Source organism: Onychomys torridus, chromosome 3 (assembly GCF_903995425.1).
Source record: "Onychomys torridus chromosome 3, mOncTor1.1, whole genome shotgun sequence".
Lineage (NCBI taxonomy): Eukaryota > Metazoa > Chordata > Mammalia > Rodentia > Cricetidae > Onychomys > Onychomys torridus.
In genome coordinates, this window is record NC_050445.1 from 72,661,224 (window position 1) to 72,685,515 (window position 24,292).

The window sequence follows — 24,292 nt, forward strand, 5'->3', positions numbered from 1 at the left end:
CCTGCCTTATACTTGCAAGTATTTCATTTCTGCATTCTGCATTTGATAGAAAATATGAAATAATTTTTCTCTCCGAGTCTGTCTTATTTCTCCTACAAAATGTTTCATTTTCAGTGCTGTTTTCCTGAAAATAATATCATTTTATTCTTCTTTATAGCTGAATTATACTCTATTATATATTTATATTGTCTTTTGTTTATTCAGCTACCAATGGACGTGCAGGCTGATGTCACTTTGGCTAGTGTGGATATTGCTAAAATAAACATAGGTGTGTAGGTAAAAATAAAGTGTTTTATATTATTATAAAATGTCTACATTCATTCTTATTACAGAAAGATACATGATAAAGTAAAATGTGAATCCTTTAATATGACTGCACAACTGCATTCTTACTGATAAAGAGTGTGACTGTGCCCACATTCTGTAAAGGCTTTAAACAGTACATACATGGGTGAGAACAGAAGATCATGCTTGGCAACCTGCTAGTTTTCATTAGCAATTGCTCTTTTTGCATGCTCTTGTTCATCTTATTTATAAAATTCAGATTTATGATGTCTTTGACTGACTTTTGCATTTTATTTGTTCCAAACAAAAGGACATTTTAATTTTTTAAAAACACTTAAAAAACCTTCTTTTTATTAAAATTAATCACATCATTTTCTCCTTTCCTCTCTCCAATCATTCCCGTGTCTGCTACTCCAGTTCCCCCACCTTTTGATTCTACTCTTTCTCACATTTCCCCTCTGCTTTCGTTCACATTGATGGCCTTTAAATTATTATCACTCCACGTATGTATAAATGCAGTGTATACAACACTCTTTGGATTCACTTAGTGTTGTTTGTGAGTATTTGATTTCAGAACTAACCATTTGGTATTGAATAACCAACTAGAGAGCTCATCTCTGGAAAGAAAAAATTCTCCTTCTTTCAGCAACCCATAGTGGCCTGTGTTTAGGAGTGGAAGCCCCTGAGATTCCCCGCTTCCATATTAGCATGTCTACTGGAGTTCTCATCGTTCAGGGCTTGTTTGGGCAATACTGCTATTGAGGTATGAGGATAGCTTCCCAGCTATTTCCTGGAGACACAAACTCACAGCTGACTTAATATTCCCTGAGACTTAGGTGCAGGATTTGAGTTTTAGATGCATCAGTAGAGTCTAGGCATCCCATGATCAATTGATCTACTAATTTTGGCATTTTGTAGTTTTATTTAACGGCTTCTGCCCACTGCAAAGAGAAGCTTCTTTGATGTGGGGTGAGAGCTACACTTATTTGTGGACATAAGGATAAATTTTAGATGTAGTTAGGAATCCTGCTAGTCTAGTAAAGTGGTAGAACTAGATGCTTTTTGAAGATTCACTGCAGGTTATTTACCCACCAATCCCACAGTTCTCCAGAGTTTTCTTGAGTGAGAGTAGCAGGAAATATTAGATAGAAAGACTTAGGTTGTAGAGATAACAAAAAATACAAGATAACCACGAGAAGGCCTGGAACCTTTGCCAGTGTTGCCTGATTGTCTCTGCCCTAGGGTATTTATAGAAACGCCAAGGGGCAGAGCAAAAGACCTCCCCCAGCATCAATGTTCATGAGTAAAATTGGCCTGTAATTCTCCTCTTTGTTAAGTCTTTGTGTGGCTAGGGCATCAGGGTGACTGTGGCCTCATAGAAAGAATTTGGCAATGTTGCTTCTGTTTGTATATTGTGGAATAATTTGAAGAGTATTGCTATTAGCTTTTCTTTGAAAGTATGGTAGAATTCTACATTAAAAGCGTCTGGCCCTGGGCTTTTTTGCCTGGAAGATTTTAATGACTGCTTCTATTTCCTTAGGGGTTATAGGCCTATTTAAATTGTTTATCTGATCTTTATTTAACTGTGGTAAGTGGTTTCTATAGAGAAATTTTCCATTTCTTTTAGATTTTTTCAATTTGGGGGAGTAAGATTTTTAAAGTATGACCTAATGGTTTGCTAAAAAAAAAACAAAAAACAAAAAACCAAAAACAAAAACAAAAAAAAAAAAACCCAACAAAACAACAACAACAACAACAACAACAAACAAACAAACAAAAACAAAAAAAAACAGGTTGTGAGTCCTCCAAACATAGGTTCTGGAAAACAAACTTGGGTCCACTGCAAAAACAATCGGTACCTTTAACCACTGAGCCATCTCTCCACCCCTGTTGGTTTTCATTTTAAACGCTGCTGTTTTTAGGGAATGATCTCTTCCTTTGATCTGGTGTTTCATTCAAATATGATATTATTTATTTTTCTAAGTATTTGATTTTGTTCAACTATGACCATAGATCTGATCTTTTATTTTACCTACTTTGTGATTTTTAGGGACTTCATATGATAGGACTCCAGAAGGCTCCTTATGTGTGTCTGAACCTCGTTCACTGAGAACAAGTTTACCTGGTGCATTGAAGAAGTAACCAGTCAATTCTTCACGGCAATGGACACTGTCCCTCTCCATCACTTGACAGTGAGGTGAGCAATTATGCTTCTATACTACATGAATGTCCAGTTTCCTACTCTTTAGATAATGGCTTGAACATTGTTATTTGCATTGTAACCCTGAAGACATTATTTTTCATGGATAATTTTTATTTTAAAGCTGTCAACTTCATCCATCTTTTTATGACATCTGGGCTCTTTTATTACAAAAGCTTTCTTTTTCTGAAAATTCATAAACAATGACTTTCTATTTTTTACTTTTTTCTTTTCAAGTCATTTGCATTTAATATTTATGTTCTTTTCTATATACTTTCTTTTCCCCTTCATTTCAGAAATGATGGGTGCCTGACACAGTATCACTTACATAGCATCTTTTCGTTGCTATGTTGAAAAGCTATTTTTAACATATATTAAGTTTCCCAATACATATGCTAACATTTCTCTCTTTGTTTTGTTTTCTGGCTTCTTATACGCCAATTCTATGATATTTCCACTAACACCCCCTCTGGAAGTTTTTATGGAAGTATTCCTTTGTTTATTCACTCATTGAATACATTTGTTATGTTGATTGTCACACTTGTGCCTCCCATCTCCCATCTTTGATGTGGCTTTTTTCTCCCCCCCCCTTTTTTAAATTATATTTGTGTTTTAATTTTACACATCAGCCATGGGTTCCCCTTTGCTCCCCCTCCCGCCCCTACCCCCACGTTCCCTCCATCCCCTTCCCCCCATCCCCTCCCCTCCATTCCCATCTCCTCCAGGGCCAAGACTCCCCTGGGAATTCAATTCAACCTGGTGGATTCAGTACAGGCAGGTCCAGTCCCCTCCTTCCAGGCTGAGCAGTGTCCCTGTGTAAGCCCAAGGTTCCAAACAGCCAGTTCATGCACTAAGGACAGGTCCAGGTCACACAGCCTGGATGCCTCCCAAACAAAGTTAGTTCTTCCTGAATCCTCACTCCCAAATTTGGTATCTTTGATTTTTTCCGGAGGTTGTACATGATCATTTTATTAAGCAAAACTGAAATGGATTGTGTATTTTTCATAAACAGTTGTCTCCGAAAAGAATAAAGGAAGTATAGACTGACTTCAAAATGTGTTCTTAGGCTATAGGTAAAATATGGGATGGAGCAGCATGATACTTCTTCACATTGTACAGGGCTGCTTGTGTCTTACATAGGTAGGCTAATAACAAATCACTCTTCTTATATCACTTGGAAAGAATAAAAGTGATGAGCTGTTGAGAAGTCAGCCATGGTTAATCCATAGTTGACCTACTAAATCATTTAATTTTTTTAAATCACAGGTCATTAAAATATTTCTAACACCCTCATAATTTTAGTTATCGATTTCACACATGGAATGCTAGCATCAGATGCAGACTATGGATTGGCAACAAGAGTCCCCTCTGAATTTGAGTTGCAGTGAAGAAGTAATCACACTGTCTTGAGATTATGGAGGAAAGGCCATTTGTATCAGCACAGTCTACGTTATGTCCCACTGTCATAGAAGCAGCATAATCTTTGAGAAATGAAATCTCTGAATTTATGTCAACTAATTTTACATGGTTTTAGAAATTCCTGAATTGGCTTAGAACACGTAATTGGTTCAAACAGTTGGAAATGCTATCCCCTTCACAATTTTATGGTAAATTTCTACAGACAAGAATAATAATAAACATGTTTTTTATTGATAATCATGAAGCATTAATAATAATAGAGGAAAAAGTTACACTTGATTCACCTTCTAAAATGCTGGACAGGAGAGGTATATAGATTATAATTATCCTAATACAAAACAAGTCTACATTCCTCCTCTTCTTAAAGAAAGGAAATGTGGCTACAATTTAACATGGAAAAGTCCTATTAAAATATGTCTATTACACATAATGGACATGTGGAAATAGCCTTTGACTCAAGTGAATGTACAGATACAGTGCAGTTATTGTATTCTTGTGAAGGCTGGGATCAAAGGCAGCCTGGGTTTTGAACAGTCCAAGGATTGTTCCAGCTGTTGGAGGAGAGATTGTCATCATTGGCCATGATGTGCAGAGTGCCTTCGCTGTGTTTAACACATGCAGACATCATGATTGGGATCACATTTGAGTTAGTGATTGGTATCTAATTAACTTTGATGTTCAAATAAGTTTTCTTCCTCACATTTTTTATGGTCTCAACTGGTGTTCTTCATTATTTCAGCCAATTCCAGCTAGCTTTTAGAGGGTGGATTTTTATTTAGCTTATTTCATAGGGATTAAGTACTTACCTACAGCCTTTAAAATAGACAAAGAATCTGACTGATTTCATGGACTATTCCTTGTTCAATAAAAATAAACCTTTCTAAATTCGACTTAAGATTCTAATGTCTGGTTGAAGAGGTTCTAAAAAAACCTTACATTATTAAAACAAAATAAAAAATCATTTAATATATGACACAATACCTGATCCAGAAATATTATTTTGATAAATTATTTTCTTTGGAATTAATGAGAAAATTAAAAAGGAGTATAAAAGTTTATTTTTTATTTTTTATTTTTTATTTAGGTGTCTAAATATTGCATGGATTAGAGTGGTTAAATATTCATATATTTAAAGTAATATAACAAAAAATGCAGAAGGATTATTCATAATGATTAAACTTTCTTTCTTTTTAAAATAACACAGTTTTGTCTCCCTTTACCTTCCCCAGTGTCTCCCCTCCTTCTCTCCCATGCAGATCCACTCCATTTCCATCTCTCATTAGAAAAGAACAGGCTTCTAAGAGATAACAACCAAACGTGAGAGAATAAAACACAATATGATTAAATAAAAACATAACAGCAGAGTTGGACAAGCCAAGCCAATAGAGAATTAAAGGAGCCCCAGGAGAAGGCACAAGAACTCGTTTCCACATTCAGGAATCCTGTAATAGTACTAAACAGAAAGCTACAGTACACATACAGAGGACCTGGTATAGCCCCTTGCTGGCCCTGTAATTGCTGCTTCGGACTTGGGGAGTTTATGAGCTGTTTTCAGCTGCTTTCGAGGGTCTTGCTCTGTTGTTGTGCTCTCTATTCCCTGTCTCCCCAACTCCTACCTTCTTCTCTGCTGTGTTCTTACTGCTATTACAGGGAGGTCAAGGGTTTTGAATATCGACTTAAAACAGCCAAGTGGGTGAAATTTATCCTGCTTAATCATCTTGCAAAAGACAGTAAAATGTGCCCTTTCCTGGGTGTTACATAGTTTTCATATACAATATATATAGCAAATGAAATATGTGTAAATTGACTGGGATCAGTAAATCAAAAGCATATTCATTGTAGTTAAGAGTTGTTTGTTTATTACTCCATGAAGGTCAGTGACCCTAACCATACATTGTTCCAGGGTCTACTGTCTTAGATGGATGAGTAAAATTAATTTTGTCTGCAGGTCATATTCATGTACTTTGAAAGAAGCTGCCCACGAACACCTGCTAGTTGTTAATTTTCTTAACATTCGAGTACAAAGCATTTTGTTTCTTAGAGAAAACAAACTCTTTTCTCCATGTAGAATGCTTTGCCACTCCACAATGATGTCATTCTTCTGTGATCCTTGTAATTGGTGGTTTCTAAACTAAAAAGACATCTTTAAAAGACCCCATACAGACAGATACTGCATGTGGAGAGGAAACTTTAACCTCTCCAATGGTGTGCACCAGAAGACATATGGAATGGTAACATGGTCACATGCACATATATACACATTGACCTCTCTGGTGTCTCTAAAAGGTAGTATTAAAGAAAAGTTGACCATTTTATAAGTTGATTTTGTATATGATTTAGAGTAAATAAGAGCACCTTTGGGGGATTTTTATTTCATTTATATCCCCAACTTGTTGGCTATAGTCACAAATAATGAGGGCAAAGAGGAGGCATCTGTTCCTTAATTATTGCTGTCCATCTAATCATTTATATAATTTATTAAGAGTGTGATAGTGCTTGATTATTGGAGTCTGAACGCCTGGAAAGCATTCTACTTTTCATGTACAAGAGTAATTTGCATTTCCTACAGTGTGACATTTACAAGAATCTGTTTTGAGGACCATAGGAGAAACTCTTTCAAATATGCTTCTGTGGATCAAATAACACTGATTTTGTCCTAAGAGATACTTCTGGAAGCCTTTGCATAATGCCTGTTTTCCATTCATATAGACTTGTAAAAAAATAAGCATGTTTGCCTTCCAGCTACTCACAACAGATGTGCTTAGCATAAAACATCAGATGTGAATTTTGCAGATTGTACCTACGTTCTATTAAAATGGAAATGAATGGTTGCCTTTGAGGGAGCAGTCTGCTCTGCCGTCTACAGACCTGTTTTACATTTTTCTAAAAGTGAGGTGGAAATGGTGACTTCCCAGGCATGAGTCTGTGTTAGGAATGCCTCCACTTAGCAGCCCCAGACATTTGTGAAAAGTTTAAATCAGGTCCTTGTCTCAGAGACCTTCAATAAGATGCTTTTAATTCCAAAGATTAGATATAATTTTCTACACTCCATTCACCTAGAAAGTATTTCAGAATTCTACTTTCTCTGTCAGAGTTTTCAACCATGAAGAATCCATTAATTTTTTTTTCTAAAAATTGCTCAGGTTTAGGTGGCGGCATGAAGCTGACTGAGGAATTAAGATTCCCTGTAATGTACAGCAGAGGATGCTCCTGTGCACACTTATTTTAATATTCATGAGCTATTTTCTAAAATATCATTTTTATAGCATGTTGAATTTTCCATGGAATAAGGGTTGTGAAAGTGTTTTCAGTTCCTTTGAGACTGCTGAATGGCTAGCTACATTATACTGTATATAAACTGATATACATATATCAGTTTCAGGACACACATTGCCAATGAGTGTTTAAAGTTATTTGGAATTGTGCAAGTTCTGAAATACAATTTATGTCTTTATTTTCCAAATTATTTTTCTCAAAATTTTTAATTATATTTTTATACCTTGTATTTGAAATTAAAAATAAAAAATCAATTTAAATTCTATATTTCCCCAAATTTGGAGCATTATAATTAATCTTACTTATTAAATTGTTTTCATCCATGCCATGAAACTATATGCTGGTTTTTAAAGTATGCTGGTAACCAAAAATTACTATGGGAATACTACATTTATATTGTGCTATCTGATATGATACTTCTTTCATTGGGAGAAATGCCTTTATTTCAAAATATTGAAATTATCTTTTTGCTCTAGATTTATCATGCTTCATATTTCTCAAACAATTATGGAGCTGTGAGTGAAACTAACTATAGCAGTGGATTCTGTGAGTGCGTGTGCATGTGTGTACGTGTGCGTGTGTGTGTGTCTGTGTGCCTGTGCGTGTGTGAATGTGTGTGAGTGTGCACGAGTGTGTGTGTGTGAGTGTGTCTGTGTGTGTGAATGTATGTGTGTGTGTGTGAGTGTGTGTGTGTCTGTGTGTGTGTGAGTGTGTCTGTGTGTGAGTGTGTGTGAATGTGTGTGTGTGTGTGTGTGTGTGTGTGTGTGTGTGACTGATTAGTTTTGTAATGCTACTTGGATGATGACAAACCATATGTTTGTCCCATATTAACTCACAAATAAATTACACTGTGTGATTTGCTACTGAAGAGTACATTTTCAAAGCTAGACATTTTGTCATTGATTGTTTCTGACTTGTGGTTGTTCAGAAGTCTCAACTGTAGAACAACCCCATTCCTGAATGCAGGGAGCCAGGCACTTCTATTTTTTTTTTTTCTTTTCAGAATTTGGTTGTTGCATTACAGAGGCCAATGACTTAGCAATAGGCAACTGGCACTTCTTACTATGTTAGTTTAAACCAAGATGTTGGTATGTGACTTAATTAGTGATTTTCTTCACCCATTTATTATTATTAACATTTCATAAAATTTGAGGATATTGCTGTTTTGCTGGTTTTTGTTGTTGTTATTAAATCAGCTCACCTCTGAAACAGCAATAATGACTGATATGTCAGTAGACTTTGGGATTTTCAGCAATCCAGAAGTAATTTTTTTTTTAAATATAAAGATCCTATAAAAGGAAAGTAATTAGTATCAGTAAAAAGTTGACTCTCAAACCAAAAAGTACTGCGTTTAAATTCCAAAGCCTTCTCTGTGGAAGAATTCTAATGCTTATGTTTTCTTTTGCATTTGTTCTGTGTTTGTGAGTCATATGTCTCTATGAAATTTATTCTGGTTCTTTTGTCTTTAGCTTTTCAGTGCCTCATATGATGCCACATGACAATATCAGTAATAATTAGCTGTAGTGACAGATTTGCATGTTACACTAGAAATGCCATGAAATACAGAACTCCTGCCCTTGTGGTCTTACTATTCAAATTCTCACAAAGTGAAAATTATCCAAAGTTTTCAGAAAGTTTATGTATGCCAATGTTTAAAATAGAATGCTTATGCTTACATGTACCCTAAAATAAATTGGAGTTACCTTTGTAATGTCAGGAAATATATGCTAAAATTACCATTGGTCAATTCTCTTTTCATACATGCATCTGTAGAATAGATTCAGATATGTGGCATATGGCTTGATTATACTGGCTTCACAGCACCCTCTGCTGAAGATGTGCACCACAGCCCTGGATCTCCGGCTAAAGGAAGCTTCATATTGGATTGATTCCCATTCAGGCTCTGAAATGCCTACGGGCTCTTGTGTCAGGAGGTTTTCCTCAGGATACTCTCAGTCCAAGACTCTGTGTGGCAGGGATATGTTCCTGGAGATTTAGGGCTTTCTGAATATTGAAATTAAGTTGAAGGACTTTCCTAGATTCTTTGCCCAACTTCAGTTGGGTGGAACAAGATAGATCTTGTCTGTTTCTTCAAGGCAGTCTGCAAGGTGTCCTACTAATCACCACGTCACTGTGCAACTTCTCACTGTTCCCAGTATTCCTTCTTTCTATTCACACAGATATTTTAAGAAAACTTCTGGGAGCCTCGTGATAACGAATTTCAGTCTTGGCATTTGTTTCCCAAGGACAAACTAGCACAGGTTTACACACACAGTAATAGGTGTAGTCTGGATTCAGTCTCACTGGTTTTAGAGTTCTATGCTCACAGCCACCATTGCCTGGCTTGTACTTACTGTTGAAGGAAAACTATGTCAATGATAACAGTTTATTTTATGTTTCACTTTTTTTCTCTGCCTAAATGTCCTTGAGTTCTCTATACATGATAGTTCTTTTTCATCTATCTGTCCTTGTTGAATCTCATGTAGTATATTGAGACATGCTCTTCACACGCTAGTTCAGCAGCCACCAGGACAGGGATAATATCACTACCTGTATGCCACAAAGGCCACAGATTAGAAGAAGATATGTTTGCTCTTTAGCTGTATCCTAAAAGCCAGAATCTGAGTTCCATGTGTTTCCTCAAATGGAACTTCATTCATTCACATTTCCTTCAGTATTAGTGTCTTTAGAATCACTTCATTTTACTTTCCCTCTGAACAAATGATTAATCTTCCCTGTATGTATACTCCTCATGCATTTATATATTATATATTTTAAATTAATGTGAACTAATGGAAGAGCCAATAGAAAACATCACTGATGCACTTAATCTTCCAAAATCTCTTACCACTTACTTTATCAAGTTCTTGAGAGCATTGCCGGTGATGTTCTCCCACACAGGTATGTAGGTCCCAGGCAGCCCATTAAAAGCAGACTTCTGTATTGGAAACTAAAACTATTTATTGAACAAATTCTACGCCCTCAGTTAGAATTGGATATGGTGGCCAATCACTCTTTTTTACACTATCATTTTCACTGCCATGGGACACAAGACTCAAGATTCTCTGCCAGTAACTCATGTGCCTACATATTAAAACCCACCTTTCCATGACCTTTTGCTTGACTAGAAGTTGCTTGAATTCCATGACAAACATCCATCTTAAGGCATCCGTTCTCTTCAGCAATGATATCATTACCCATATACAAATGATTTGGGAGACCTGTGTTTTATAGTCCCCACTTTACTTCTGATTTAGACAGTAACAATTTACCTTGCGTCTTCCCACTGAGGACAAAACACTGAACTAGAGCACTAAACATATTTGATCACCAGTTTCCACAGGAATCATGTGGAGCAGGTAAAATTATTACTCCATTTTATAGACAATAAATCCAAGGGGCCCAGGTTTGTCTAATTTACAAAGCAGAACATGAATTCAAATCCAGTCAAGATGACATGCTGTTCAAGCACCATCCTAGAAATCTATGAGACTTCCCTTACTTCCCATTCAACTACGCACTATGACAGGCCGTTCAGCCAAGTCTCTCTCTATTGACCCTTTGTGTTTATCTTAACAGGCACCTACTGTGATCAATATTCAGCAACAATGATGTGGTTTATCAATCACCAAAGCCATTTATTTGACTATGTTCTTTGACTTCAATGCTTGTCATCACACATTCAAACTTTTCTCTACAATAAACACAAATTTTCTTTTCAAAATACAGATGAAATTATGCTAATATTCAGCTTTGAAGTGCTGTTAGAACTCTCAGATGCCACAGAACACAGATCTAATGTTAGCGAAGGTACAAAATGACTCAGATTTTTCTCATCTACTTTCTATTGATTCATTTTGGTGTGCAAGCTTTCAGTTTTGTGATTCTTTCACATGTTTATTTGCTCTACATACACACAAATGCTAGTAGTTGCATGTTATCACGTTCTTTTTTCACTGAACATCTTCTCTAAGTTGGATGATGATATAACTGTATGTTTTTTTCTGGGCCAGAGAGAATATTGTGCAAGGCACTGAGAACTGACTTCTGAACCAAATCAATAATAGTTATCATTACACTCATAACCACAAAGGGCACCCTCCATTCAAGCATCTCCATAGAGACGTTAAGCAGGATGTTCTTCCCACAGCACTCACTTCCACTTGGTACCCTTCTGTGCCTTAGCATGTGATAGCACATTAATTTTCAATGCCCTTGGTTATTAACTGTCTATTTTACTTAAGATCCAAGTTGTTTCTTGAAAGTTTCCACATCATTTACATTTCTTTTTACTCCAACACTTTCTACCCTGGCTAGGGAGATAGTTATTCTTCCCAAACTGTCCTATCAAAAAACCTTGATAGATGTACGAATACAGTCTAGTTATAGTATAGATTCTATACAAAATTGTTTTCCTCAATCTTATATCCTACAACTCTTTAGCTTTTATCTCAAGCATTTTTCGTGGGAAAGCAATACTTGAGCAAACATTATTGCAAGTAAATTGAAATCAAATGACAATCCAAAGGCAAATAAATACGATTTCTTGGTGTTTTTGCATGTGATTTACTGCTGTTACCAGTTTAAAATCTATTCTAGTATTTCTTAGTTGTTTTAGTACTGCTGTATGATAAATGGGTAAACAATTGATCAACATCCCCAAAACCCCAAAATCCAAGGTATTGATTTTATTACTCCATTGTTTTTCTTTATAAACATTTACTTAAAGGCAGAATAGGGAATATGCATCAAGAGGTACAAACAAAATGCATGATAACCTTTTGTGAAACATTTTTACTATCTCTTGATTTGGGGATTTTAAATTATTAGAAAATAACATGTATAGCATTACTATGTGTAATAGGGATAGCTATTGTTAAGATAGTATTAATCTAGTCTTTATTTAACAGGAGTGACCCTTTACATGGAAAGGTTCCTGCTTTTGATTAAGAACCAACCCAAGGGTTATTCTGAGACAATTATGAAAGATTTCTCATGTGTATATCCTCTTGAGATGCAGGTGCTTAAAGCAAAAATTTAAGAGAAATAATGATAGAATTCCCAATGATACCTTAAAGTCATGGTAAATAGAGTTCTTTTAATAAGACAGTAGAAAATGTACACAGCCTTTTAATATCTATCCATTTTCATCAATAAAATTTAATGTCCAAATGAAAGAAAGAAGGTGATTGCTCTCTGATGAGGAAGAGGTGAAAGATATGGAATATTTCATGGGCATAATGTAGGAAATAGGCATTTTGACATAATTTTGAAAGGTTTGGAAAAAGATGCAATAGTTGGAAGTTCGCAGTTATGTATAATACACTGAAATAAATTTTATCGCTCTTGAAGATATGATCTTTACAGTGTGACAGGAAAGAGATCACAAGGCTGTCAAAGAAACACTACTAAACAGTTTCCTTGTTTATTTAATAGTGGCACAAGATGTGGCGACCCACACTTCAGTTTTGTGAAGACAAATTTTTGGTACACTTCAGCATTGTAGAGTTGATCAGACTTAAAAAGGCTGACTCATTTTGATTAAAATCAAAGGTGTCACACAGACGCCACAATGCCAACTTGTTATTACCTCTGTAGCGCATTTCCTTCAGGCCAGCTACATGAGGAGACTATTATCAGAAGATTGCTGGGTAAATACAAAATCAGGATAGTTCCTGACAGGTAGAGATAGAGCCAAAGGGTGATTATATTATTTGAATGTTTAATGTTCATGGCTTAAAATGGCCACATGTGTCTGTTTTCTCAAAAGATTTATTTTCTCATTCCATGAAAAGTGGGTTATCAGTTCAGATCAACCTCATTCCTGGTGATGATGGATGGTTACTGTCAAAACATTTTCTGGTTCCTCTGTATATGTTTATGACAAAATTTCTTCCAGTTGGCATTTTCTGAAAGTTAATATTGTAACCACCTACTGTCACATTATCTTTATATAAAAGTGATTTTATCTTATGACATATTTTCAAAACTGACCTTAGATATATTGCCTTGAATTTGGAGTTTAAATTGACAGAGTGAAATCTCATTTCTCTTTTCCCCCCATTTCTGTTTCTGTCTCTTTCTTCTTTTTATGGAATGCTTTTGTCCTCTTCATGCCCGAATGTAACCAATGAAATTTTAAGTGCAGATGTACCCAACCAGACACAATTTTTCCCTCTCATTATTACAGTGTTTTGATGACCATGATTTTGTATAACAAAGATGGTTAATGAGGTAATGCTGAAAACTGTCTCCAGCATATATTTCATATAATGGTACTTACTTGGATATGTAGATAGTCTTTATATTACTTGAGGTGCTGGCTAGTTTTGAACTGTTACTGCTTGTAGAGCAGAAGTACTATGTGACATTTATAAGATGAGTTGGTATGTGGCAGGTAAGGGGATATTTGGAAATAACTCCTAGGTTTAACCAAAGATTAAACAAATTATTCTGAATAAAGAAACTTTCAAAGTGATCTGCAAATGTATTCTAGCTGGTTTGTATCATATTTAAGTGAGTTGATAATCAGTTCAATATTTTTGAAATTCATCTTATTAATTAATAACTCTAAATAGTAACGCTAAAGAAATATATTCACAGCAGGGTGTCCTTTGAGAATATAAACCCTACCCAGCAAGGACATGACATTGAATGACAGGTGATTATCCTTTTTTTTTTTTCTGATTTGTATTAGCTATCTTTCTTTAAAGTGTGAAACCAAAACAGGAAAGATGTACTTTACAGGCTAAAAGTTCTATTTGCAGTTAAGACAGTTAAGAATAAGTTCCTGTTTGTCATATATTTGTTTGACCCATCTGCACGAGATATATTTAATCACATGTGGGCGGGAGATACATGGGCAGGAAATACTTCAAGATGTACGTTTGCCCTAATTGGACCTTGTGGAAAATACAGTGGACTTATGGGTGTGCCTGTATAAGCCTCAGCAAAATGTGAATCACTGCCATTTCCTGGGAACTCCAGAATGATCATGGCCAGAGCCCACCACTCTGGCCAGTATTTAATTAAAATTTGCTTCAAATTTGGCTCAAAAATTGTTGATCTGGCTCTTGTTTCATGATTATCAGGATTAACAAGTCAATATTTTGTTTTTTCTAATTTGTATTTGTAAAACTCAAAGTTAATTTTCCAAAGGTCAGCAAAATATTATTGAATTTTTTTCTGGATACATTAAAATATAGAAAAATAAATAATTTAAATAAATAATTTAACATAATATCATTCCTATTAGCAAATTTAATGAGCATGAATTTAAAGGGCCAAGGGAAGGTTTAATCTTTGTTGTGCGAGCTTTGTGATACTAACAATTTTTCAGTCATAATCTGAGGGAAGATTATGAGAGAAACTCATACTTGAAGCTATACTTCAAGTTTCTATATTTGGTTAGCTTATACCTGAAGCTAGCCAAAGTGTGTGCGTGTGTTTCTGTGTGCTTGTGTGTGTGAGGGAGCGGGGAGGAAGGAAGAAGGAGGAAGAAGGAAGGGAGGAAGGGAGGAAGGGAGGGAGGGAGGGAGGGAGGGAGGGAGGGAGGGAGGGAGGGAGGAAGAAAGGGAGGGAGGGAGGGAGGAAGAAAGGGAGGGAGGGAGGGAGGGAGGGAGGGAGGAAGAAAGGGAGGGAGGGAGGGAGGGAGGGAGGGAGGAAGAAAGGGAGGGAGGAAGGGAGGGAGGGAGGAAGGGAGGGAGGAAGAGATATAATCCCACTTTCAACCTTTTTGTTTTTCTGTACATTTGGTGAACTATCTGGATGCTTTAATACATGAAATTTATTTTAATTTCTGGTATTTAAATTTTAAGGTAGAGATGATAGGATAAATAACCTATGAACTCTAACATGTATGAAATATAGTTTTAAAGTATTTGTTAGTGAACATATTTCTTTCTCTAGAAATAAGAATTGAATATTTTTGACAAAATTATAGCTAATTGATATTTAACTACTTTGGTAATATCAAATCAAAACACAATCTAAACATCCAAAGTGCTCTAAGTAATTCTTTCTGAAAAGGAAACCTTTGATGATGCTCACCTTGTGACTCTCCCTGTCCATTGTGCCTTGTGCCACCAAAGCCTGGCATAGCCATTACCACCCCCGCACCTCGTGTATCTCGTGTATGATGGAGCCAAACTTAGGACCTGTGACATTTGCAACTCCAAGAGGAAAGGTCTTCTCTGTCTCCAGCTTACTGCCGAGTATCCTGTTGCTAGGACAGGTGTCCCCTCTCCAAGATACTTTTCTACCCATAAGTCCCTTAGGTTTAGCTGAGTGAAAATCCACCGGGGGCTGTAAGACTGTTTCTGTGGCTTTTTTTTTTTTTAATCATCATTGATGAAACAGGTCAGTCAGATATTTTCATTTCCTGTTCCTTTACTGGCCCTTCTCTGATAAAGGACTGCACTTGACTGGACAAATTTCAGTCACCTTAGCACTGGATGTCCTCATCATCAAAGTGCCAGAATATTTCCTCTAGAACGTGGCCATCCATGGCCTGTGACTTGTCCTCATGAGTAAAATAAAGAAGGATGGAGTTTGTTTCCTCTTAGAAACCTAAAACGTATAATCAAAATCACCCGTATTGCTATACATGGAGTACAGCATCAAGCCTCACTGGGAAAAACCTCTTTCTCGTTTGAAGTTGAGACATTACCAAGATGCAAGTTCCTTTCTGGGACTGTACATTCCAGGCATTTGGAGGGTTTTTACAAACAGTCATTTACCCTTGGGTCACACAGCTGGCTTAATTGACAGCTGCACTAAGCTTCTCAGGGATGCTTGCTGAAGCTATAAAATGCAAGCAGGGACCTAAGTGGAGTTCTGTCTCGCCCCAGGTCTGAATCAGTCTTAATTCAAGTCCTCTTAGTTACCTCGGGCCTTAATTAAGACTATTTTAAAAATCAAATAAAGCAAAACACCAAAATTACTAACCAACTTAACATTTAACAAAATGCAAATAAAAATTCAGAGCAAAGCAAAGATAAACAAAATAAAATCCCAAAGCCCTTCCACAGTCCTTTATTAAATTCAAATGGGATATGTTCTATTTCTACACAAACATGATTTTTTAAACCTATAAGTCTCCTTAATAATGAATCTGCATATCCTTAAGGATTTTAAAGCCAACCCCTAGCTCATAAGTGCTAGAGGCCAGACAGAGAGAACATATTTTTCTAATGTCATTAATCGGGTTATTCTGCCCATTAGGCACCTGTCTATCCAATAGGGAAAGCATTTGGGTTGAACTTTTGCTACCACTAATATTTTTCAGTATTCAGGCTCATGAGAGAATAATTAATCATGGCTCCCTTGATACATATAGAAAAGTAAAATTCGTTCTCCGGGGCTGTTCCCAGAAACAGTTTCGGATGCTAAACACTGAGGTAAACAACATTAAAAACAGTAATACCCCCAAACAAATACAATCACTTAGCAAATAAAGAATAGGTACTAGATAGATTGCCCAGCAGTAAAGATCACTTGTTCTCACAGTGTCTCAGTTCTGATCCCAGGACCTACATAGTGGCTCATAGCCATTTATAACTTTAGTGCCAGAGGATAAAATGTCGTCTGCTGAGGCAGCAGGCATGCATATGTTGCACCTATGTATGTGGAGGCAAAAAAATTCATATACGTAAAATAATGAATCTAAAACAATTGTTTTAAAAAGGAAAAAATGGATTCAGCATACTATTCTATAGTCATATATTGGCGGAAGTATTAAGGAAACTCCACGTTATTAAAAGGGAGGTTTATTTTATGGGGTAACTTACAAGTGAAGGGATAGGTTATAGGGTCCTGGAGAGGCAAAGTGCAGTCCAGCGGTGTTCTCTGGAGAACTCTGCTCAGTCTACATCCAGCATCCAGGATCCAGGAACCAAGGGAGCTGGCACATCTGGATCTCAGGTCTTAAGGGCTCTTCTCTCAGCCCTGCCTCATATGCCTGATAGTTACTGGAAGTCTCAATGTGTGTAGTACTTCTAGGTCAAAGCTGAAACAGCTACCCACTATAGTCATATATACTATATTCCAGAGAATCTCCTGTGACAGTACTATCATTGGTTTGGATTCTGGAATCCAAATGTTACAAGTTTGAATCAAAGAAGACAAATGAGAGGGTGACCTTGGCATCAGTAGTGGCCAAGGGAAGCATATGGCATCAATAACTTGTAAACTTGCCACTGATCAACCACATTGGCAATTGAGGAAGTGCACACAGTAACTGTCCAATCAGAAATCCTGACATGCAAGCTAATGCTACAACTCCATCCTTAGCTGCAGATGTTTTGACAAGTAAATTAACATCCTATTATCCACTTAAACAAATCTGGCTCATCAACTAAAACCTACCTGAAGTAAACAGGGTATCATCATCCACAGGAAATAATCTCAAACTTTTGGTAGGTCTAAAATTGGAGTAGCCTTAACTGACTTCTTTTGTGCCAGTAGGATCTGGTGTGGTGTGGTTCATTATGATACTAAAGCTTTTGAGGTGCAGATCTGATTTCCTCGTTCCATCTGGTTCCTGTAGTAAGCTCAGAAGCATCTACTTGAGAAGGATATCCCCAGCCCATGTTTCAGATGGTGCTGTCCCAGTGCCAAAGCTTACCTTGCCTAACCAGAAATTGTTGCTATACTCTAAGACCTTGGACCTTACTGTGAATCAGAGATTACTTTCTCAGGGACATTGAGACCACCACCCTAGTAACCACATATGGCTCCTCTCCTCAGACTCTAAGAAAGTGGATATGGAGCAACAGTGACCTTTACTCTTCTGGATATTAATACTCTATTACCTTGACTGGGCTTGCTGTTGGCCTTACTCATGATGTCGGTGTAATTAACTCCATGAAAATTATAACCTACTATTCTAAAAATAGCAAAAGCCATTGCTTCCCCAAGGAGCAAGTGCCTTCTGTATTTCACACTTTGGCTTTCTGAGAAGTGATGGCTTGGTCTTCAGATCCTTTCCTCTTTCTCAACTATGAGAAAAACCTCTAACCATGACTACAAGAGCCACCTTCTGATTTTGCCTCTATGAAGTGATATATATCCTTGTTAGTATGTATGTGTACACTAACAAGTGCCTTTCTAAGCTATTAGGTCAAGTCCCCAGAAAAGTACCTGCTAGATCTGTCACCGGTCTCAAGGATACACTCATACATTCTTGTCCTAAAAAGAAAAACCATAATTCACCCTGAGCCCATCTCACATCTCTCTACGCTTGGTTTTGATTCCTGGCCAAACAACCACAGTAGGGGTTAATCAAGGCTAAGCAAAAGGTTAACCAAAACACCAAGCAAAGTGTAAGGAAAAAGTCATATGAAAGTTGTGTTTTTCATTGAGTCGCTGAAGATAAAGGCTTGAGACAATCTCAAGCCACATTTTATAAAGAGGGACATTTTGACACTTAAGGAGTCACATATTTAACACATATTTATTCTCCTGATAGGGAATTGTAGCTGGAGATGCTTAGAAATGGGAGGTATGGAGGATGGTGTAGAAATCTTTCTTCAGCCTTAAACCAAACCAAATGCTCCAGAAATCTGTATACTGCAGATTATTGGACTGCCTCTGGAATCAGTTTTAAGCACCTTGGTACCAAATATTCCCAGCCTCCCTCTCCCTCAGTTTCTTCAGGGAATTCAGACGATTTATTTGTAGGGCAAAGTTCAGATAGTGTAGGAAGCTACATAAAAATCTTATCATCATGATGAAAAATATTCCCCTTAATGCTTAAGAAATTCTTATTTTCCAGTAAGAAAACATTAATGGAATAAGGAAACTAATAAATCACAAAGACACAGAGTCTCCAAAGACTTTACAAACTAAAATTTGAAGTAACTGAAAACAGGAGAAAAAAAAAGAAAAGATAGAGCATGTAGAATAGAGAAGATAGAGCATGGAGAATATAGAAGATGATAGAGCATGGAGAATAGAGAAGATAATAGAGCATTGAGAATAGAGAAGATAGAGCAAGAGAATAGAGAAGATGATAAAGCATGGATAATAGAGAAGACAGAGCATGGAGAATAAAGAAGATGGAGCATGGAGAATATGTTCACTTGGGCAAAGCAAAGATTGCATATGCACACACATTCTATGTTCCTGAGAGATCTGGCACATATTCACACCCAATTATTTCTCAACAAAATGATTTCAATTGGCATGTGTCCAGCAAGGACTCTTATTCCCAAATTGTTTTCCCATTCCATTTCACTGGCCACAATGCCTCGTAAAAGATTTACTCACTAACATCTTCATAAAATAATAATTTAGGCAAAAACCTTCCTTCTGGAATGAACAGTTTTTACAAGGATACCTGTATGGCAGCTTAGCAAACCCCAGGGCTAACCTGGACTAGGCACATACAACACTGATGGGATTTTATTGTAGATTAGTTCTGGAGGAAAATCCATGTGTAATGTTTTAGAAGAAGTCAGATGAAAATCAGGTATTTTCTAGTGTCTAAATATTAACAGCACATGTGACAGGAGTATAAAGGGAGTATATGGTTATGCCTGGAGGATAGTGTTTTGTCATCTTGTTTTCTAACAAATGAATAATGGGAGCAAAAGATTTAAGAGTGTAAGACATGGAGATAGTAAGATTTAATTTATTTGTATTTCTATGAATGGGTATGTGCCTGCATGTGTATGTCCATACATATGAATTTTGTTATTCATGTTGCAAAGGAAATATTTGTCAATAAGATGACACAGGAGCAAAAGCCTTTAGTGAAGAGGTTGTATTGATATTGAGAAGATATTGAGCTAGATAGAGTGACTATGAATATGTGAAGGAATAATAGAAACTATAATTTTCATATATTTATACTTCAAATACAAGGGAAATTCATATTTTAAAATGCTCATATTAACAGTCAGTGTATTAAACATTTTTAAATTGTATTCTCTTCCTAGGTATCATGTTCACACAATTCTCTATATGTGAAAATAATTTCTGCCTGAGATTTTCACATGCTAGTGTATAATGTGGAAAAGTAAGATGTTGAAAATCTCAAAAGATTTTAAAGCAAATACATATAGCACTGAGTACCAGTGGGCACTCCACAGTGCTGTGTGTAGTCCTGAATAGCACTGGGCATTCCACAGTGCTGTTGGAATTGCCGGGTACCACTAAGCACTCTACAATGCTGTGTGTGTAGCCCTGGGTACCACTGGGTACTCCATTGTGTTGTCTATAACTCTGGGTACCACTAGGTGCTCATATGTAGTACTAAATGTAGTGTTATATGTAATGTTGTAGATAGCTCATTTTGTGAATTACTATATTTGTTTCTGTGATACAAAGTCTGGCAAAATCAACTGAGATAGGAAAGGTTTATGTTGGCCAGTAATAGTTAAGTTAATAGTAATCCAAAGTTAAGTACAAGATTGTGGGGAATGCCTGGTGGCAAACGTTAGAAGCTCTTGGTCATGTTGCATCCACAGTTAGCATGATCAGAGAGCCCCGCACTCCTGTTTCAATTGTCTCTTTTTTTTAGTTCATGCCTCCAGTACACAGGATGGTGGCATCTCCATTAACCTAGTGTAGATGATGCCTCATAGGCATATGCAGGGTCTGTCTGCATCCTGCAAATATTTGCTTACAATCATAGTGTTGCCATACAAACAGCACAAAACCAAGAAGAGATAGATTTGTTCTTAAAAAATGATGCAGACTTACTCACATTATTTCTTTACTTAAAAAAAATTTGATTTTTTTATATTACTATAAATAATATTAACACATTGGTTAGCACTGGAGGTGGAACCCAGGGCCATGTTCAGGAGAGGTAACAGTCTGACTCAAGGTTTGGTTAGAAAGTGGCCTTCCTGAACACAGAAGTGTGCTAGGCTTTCTCTCCAGAACGTCAACCTCAGGAATCATTTATGTTTTCCTTCGTTCAGAATTTATCTCCTTATATTTTCTTTCCCTTTCATACTGTCTTCTACACCTTATTAACCGCATGTGTATTCTCCAGACTTTCTATCAGTGTGCAGATTTAACAGACCAGTTGCTACTCATTGCCTCAGTCTCAAGCTAGTGCTTACACATTGTTTTCTTTAGAAAGCCCTGCCTTCTTTTCATCCCATCACTTTCTTTGACTCTTAATTTTGCATCATTGACTTTAGTCTATTGTAATGATAGCCTTAGTTGGCTTTTACTTGCTATCCTGGGAACACGCTCTTTAAGACTTTCCATTGTTACTTTTTTATAACATGACCACAAATGCCTGGGACATAACAGATGGCCAATAAAGCCTTGCTAATTGAATACTTTTCTTTATACGTGCACTCTAATGCTTTTAATTTTGAAATGACAGCTCAAAGGGAAAAAAGGCATAGCTGTCATTTTTAATAGTTTATAGATGGATAAATGCCAATAAGGGATGAGTGTTATGCTTAGGGGAGTGTTTAATACCCATCACAATGTAAACAAAATATGACAGCAATTTAAGTAATAAATGGTAAGTAAAAATTTAATCTTCTGATACCAGCAAATGAATCTCTGAATATTTTTCTTAATGTCTGAGATAGCACTGAAGTTATTTATGGTTTTGCTATACTGTGATTTGAGGTGTAACTAGTTTTTATGCATCTAGGAAACAAAGACATATTAACTGTTGCCTTAGGGCCTGCCATTTGCAAAAGACTTTTCTATAATCCTGAAACCTATTTTCCTACTCTTAATTTGATTTGTGTTTTATTGTTGGATTTGAATTCCTATTTTCTGAAAAAAAGATATGTATAAGCTTAGGCTCAGTAAAACTGGAATCACTCCTACAAAAAAAAAAATTATAGTTCTGTGATGAAACATTTTGTTCTTCAGCTTGTCAATTTTAGGTGTGAGTCTGTTCTTTAGGAGGCCTGTGATATTGTTCAGTCACTGTGTTTGTAGCAAGTATCCATATTACTCCAAATTTTTACTCTACTAAGCTCTGAACCCCTCTTTAAACTATTATTTGGATATTAGGCACAAATTTAATCTTAATGTATAAATATTCTCAATAGAAACCATCTTTGGACAGTTTTTAGTGTGAAAATTGTTTATTTATAAATTGTTGAGCTTGGGAGATATACTTCAGGAATGCAGGGCTCATTTTATTGCTTCCTAATTATGACATGGTGAATATGTCTGTGGGGATATTTTGTGTATGCTCTAACAAATGAAGCTTGCCTGAAGATCAGAGGCCAAAGCCAGCCACTAGTTAACCATAGCAGGTAGGCAGTGGTGGCACACACCTTTAATCCCAGCTCTTGGGATCTCATGCTTTTGCTCCCAGTACATGGGAGGCATACATACCTTTCATACCAGCACTAAGAAGGTTGAGACAGGAAGTGATATGGCTGGGTGGAGAAGAGGAATATAAGGTGGGAGGTGGGAGGAGACAGGAGCTCCTCCCTTACTGCTAAAGATTTGGTGAGGTGAGAGGTGGCTGTTGCTTGTTGCTTTGTCTCTCTGATGATGAGAGACTATATCTGGCTCTGGGTTTTTATTAAGGCAAATGAGATTTCATGCTATGCACGCCTGTATTCCTTGCATTAGAGAAATCTGAAGAAGAAAGATCATGAACTTAATGCAGGCATGGCCAGTTTGAGGTCAGCTACCTAGGAAGACAAACAAAGATCAACAAATAGTCTTGCCAAGTGGTGGTGGTGGTGCATACCTTTAATCCCAGTACTCAGAAGGCAGAGGCAGCTGGATCTCTGTGAGTTTCAGGCTAGCCTGGTCTGCAGAGAAAGATCCAAGACAGCCAGGGCTACACGCAGAGAAACCTTGTCTCAAAAACAACAGCAACAACAACAACAAAAACCCAAACCCAAAAACAAACAAACAAACAAACAAACAAAAAAAAAACAGTCAAAAAAATCATGTCTAAGAATGTTTGCCAACAGTTGGAGGATGATATAAAATGACTATGTACAAACTGTAAATGTATATTGAGCCATCTTAATAAGACACAGATGTTTGCAAGAATGTGTTTGTTCAAAACAATAGTAAATATTGTTTATTTATGTTTCTGTACATAAATGCTTCCTACAATTTTTATTTATAAAATGTTAAAAATTATATTATGCATATGGGTAGTTTTTAATACATGTAGGTCTGTGTCTTCATAGAGATATTGGATCTTCTAGAGCTAGAGTTATAGACAGTTGTGAGCCACCATGTGGGATCTGTGAAGCTAGGTCCCCTGCAAGAACAGTAAGTACTCTTAACGTGTGAGGCAGATCTTTCTAGGTCCTCTGATAATTAAAAAAAATTATCTAGGATTTAGGTCACTGTCCAAGAGATATTACTGAATCCCCTTCTTTGAAATTAGGGGATTAAATAATGTATTTTCTCTGAGTATGGTGGTTATTTTGTAAAGACATCTACTGTGGATTTTCTTAAGGTAGTTTTAGCTTAATTTCAGATCAAGAATGATATTCATTTTGTAGGAATACAAATATCATTGATGCATATTCTACCAGATTTATACATACTAATTGAAAGCAGTGAATGGGCCTATCTTTTATTTTAAAATCCAGGAACAGTAACATTAAAAAATAATTAAAACAAAAACTTGTGTTTAGCTGAGGACAGAAATGTACACAGAACATTGTTTACAATCATGAACACATTATTCTTTCATGTTAGGCTGAAAGAACATCTGCCTTATATAGAAATCATCTTGAAAATTCACTTGCTAGTACATCTAAATATGTCTTTAATTACTGCCATTATTTTTGGCAAAGATTGATGTATTTACCAATCTGGAGTCTGATACATAAAGCGTCCAAAATATACAAATCATTTATAACTAAGTTATAATATTCAAAATAACAAAATATATTCAAAACCTAGAATCAACTTTTGAACAGACACAACTGATCACTTTTATAAATACATAACACTTTCATAGTTTATACTCACGTGTTTTAAAATAGTGTGAACTGATTCTGAAATTAACTTTACAATGAAAATTATAGCAAATCTTGGTCAATTCAAAGAAGAAAATGTATTTTAGCTTGTGAAAAACCAAGCTTCTTACTGAAACTAATGAAACAGCCACATAGGTTTCCTTTTTCTAAATTTAACGTTTAGAAA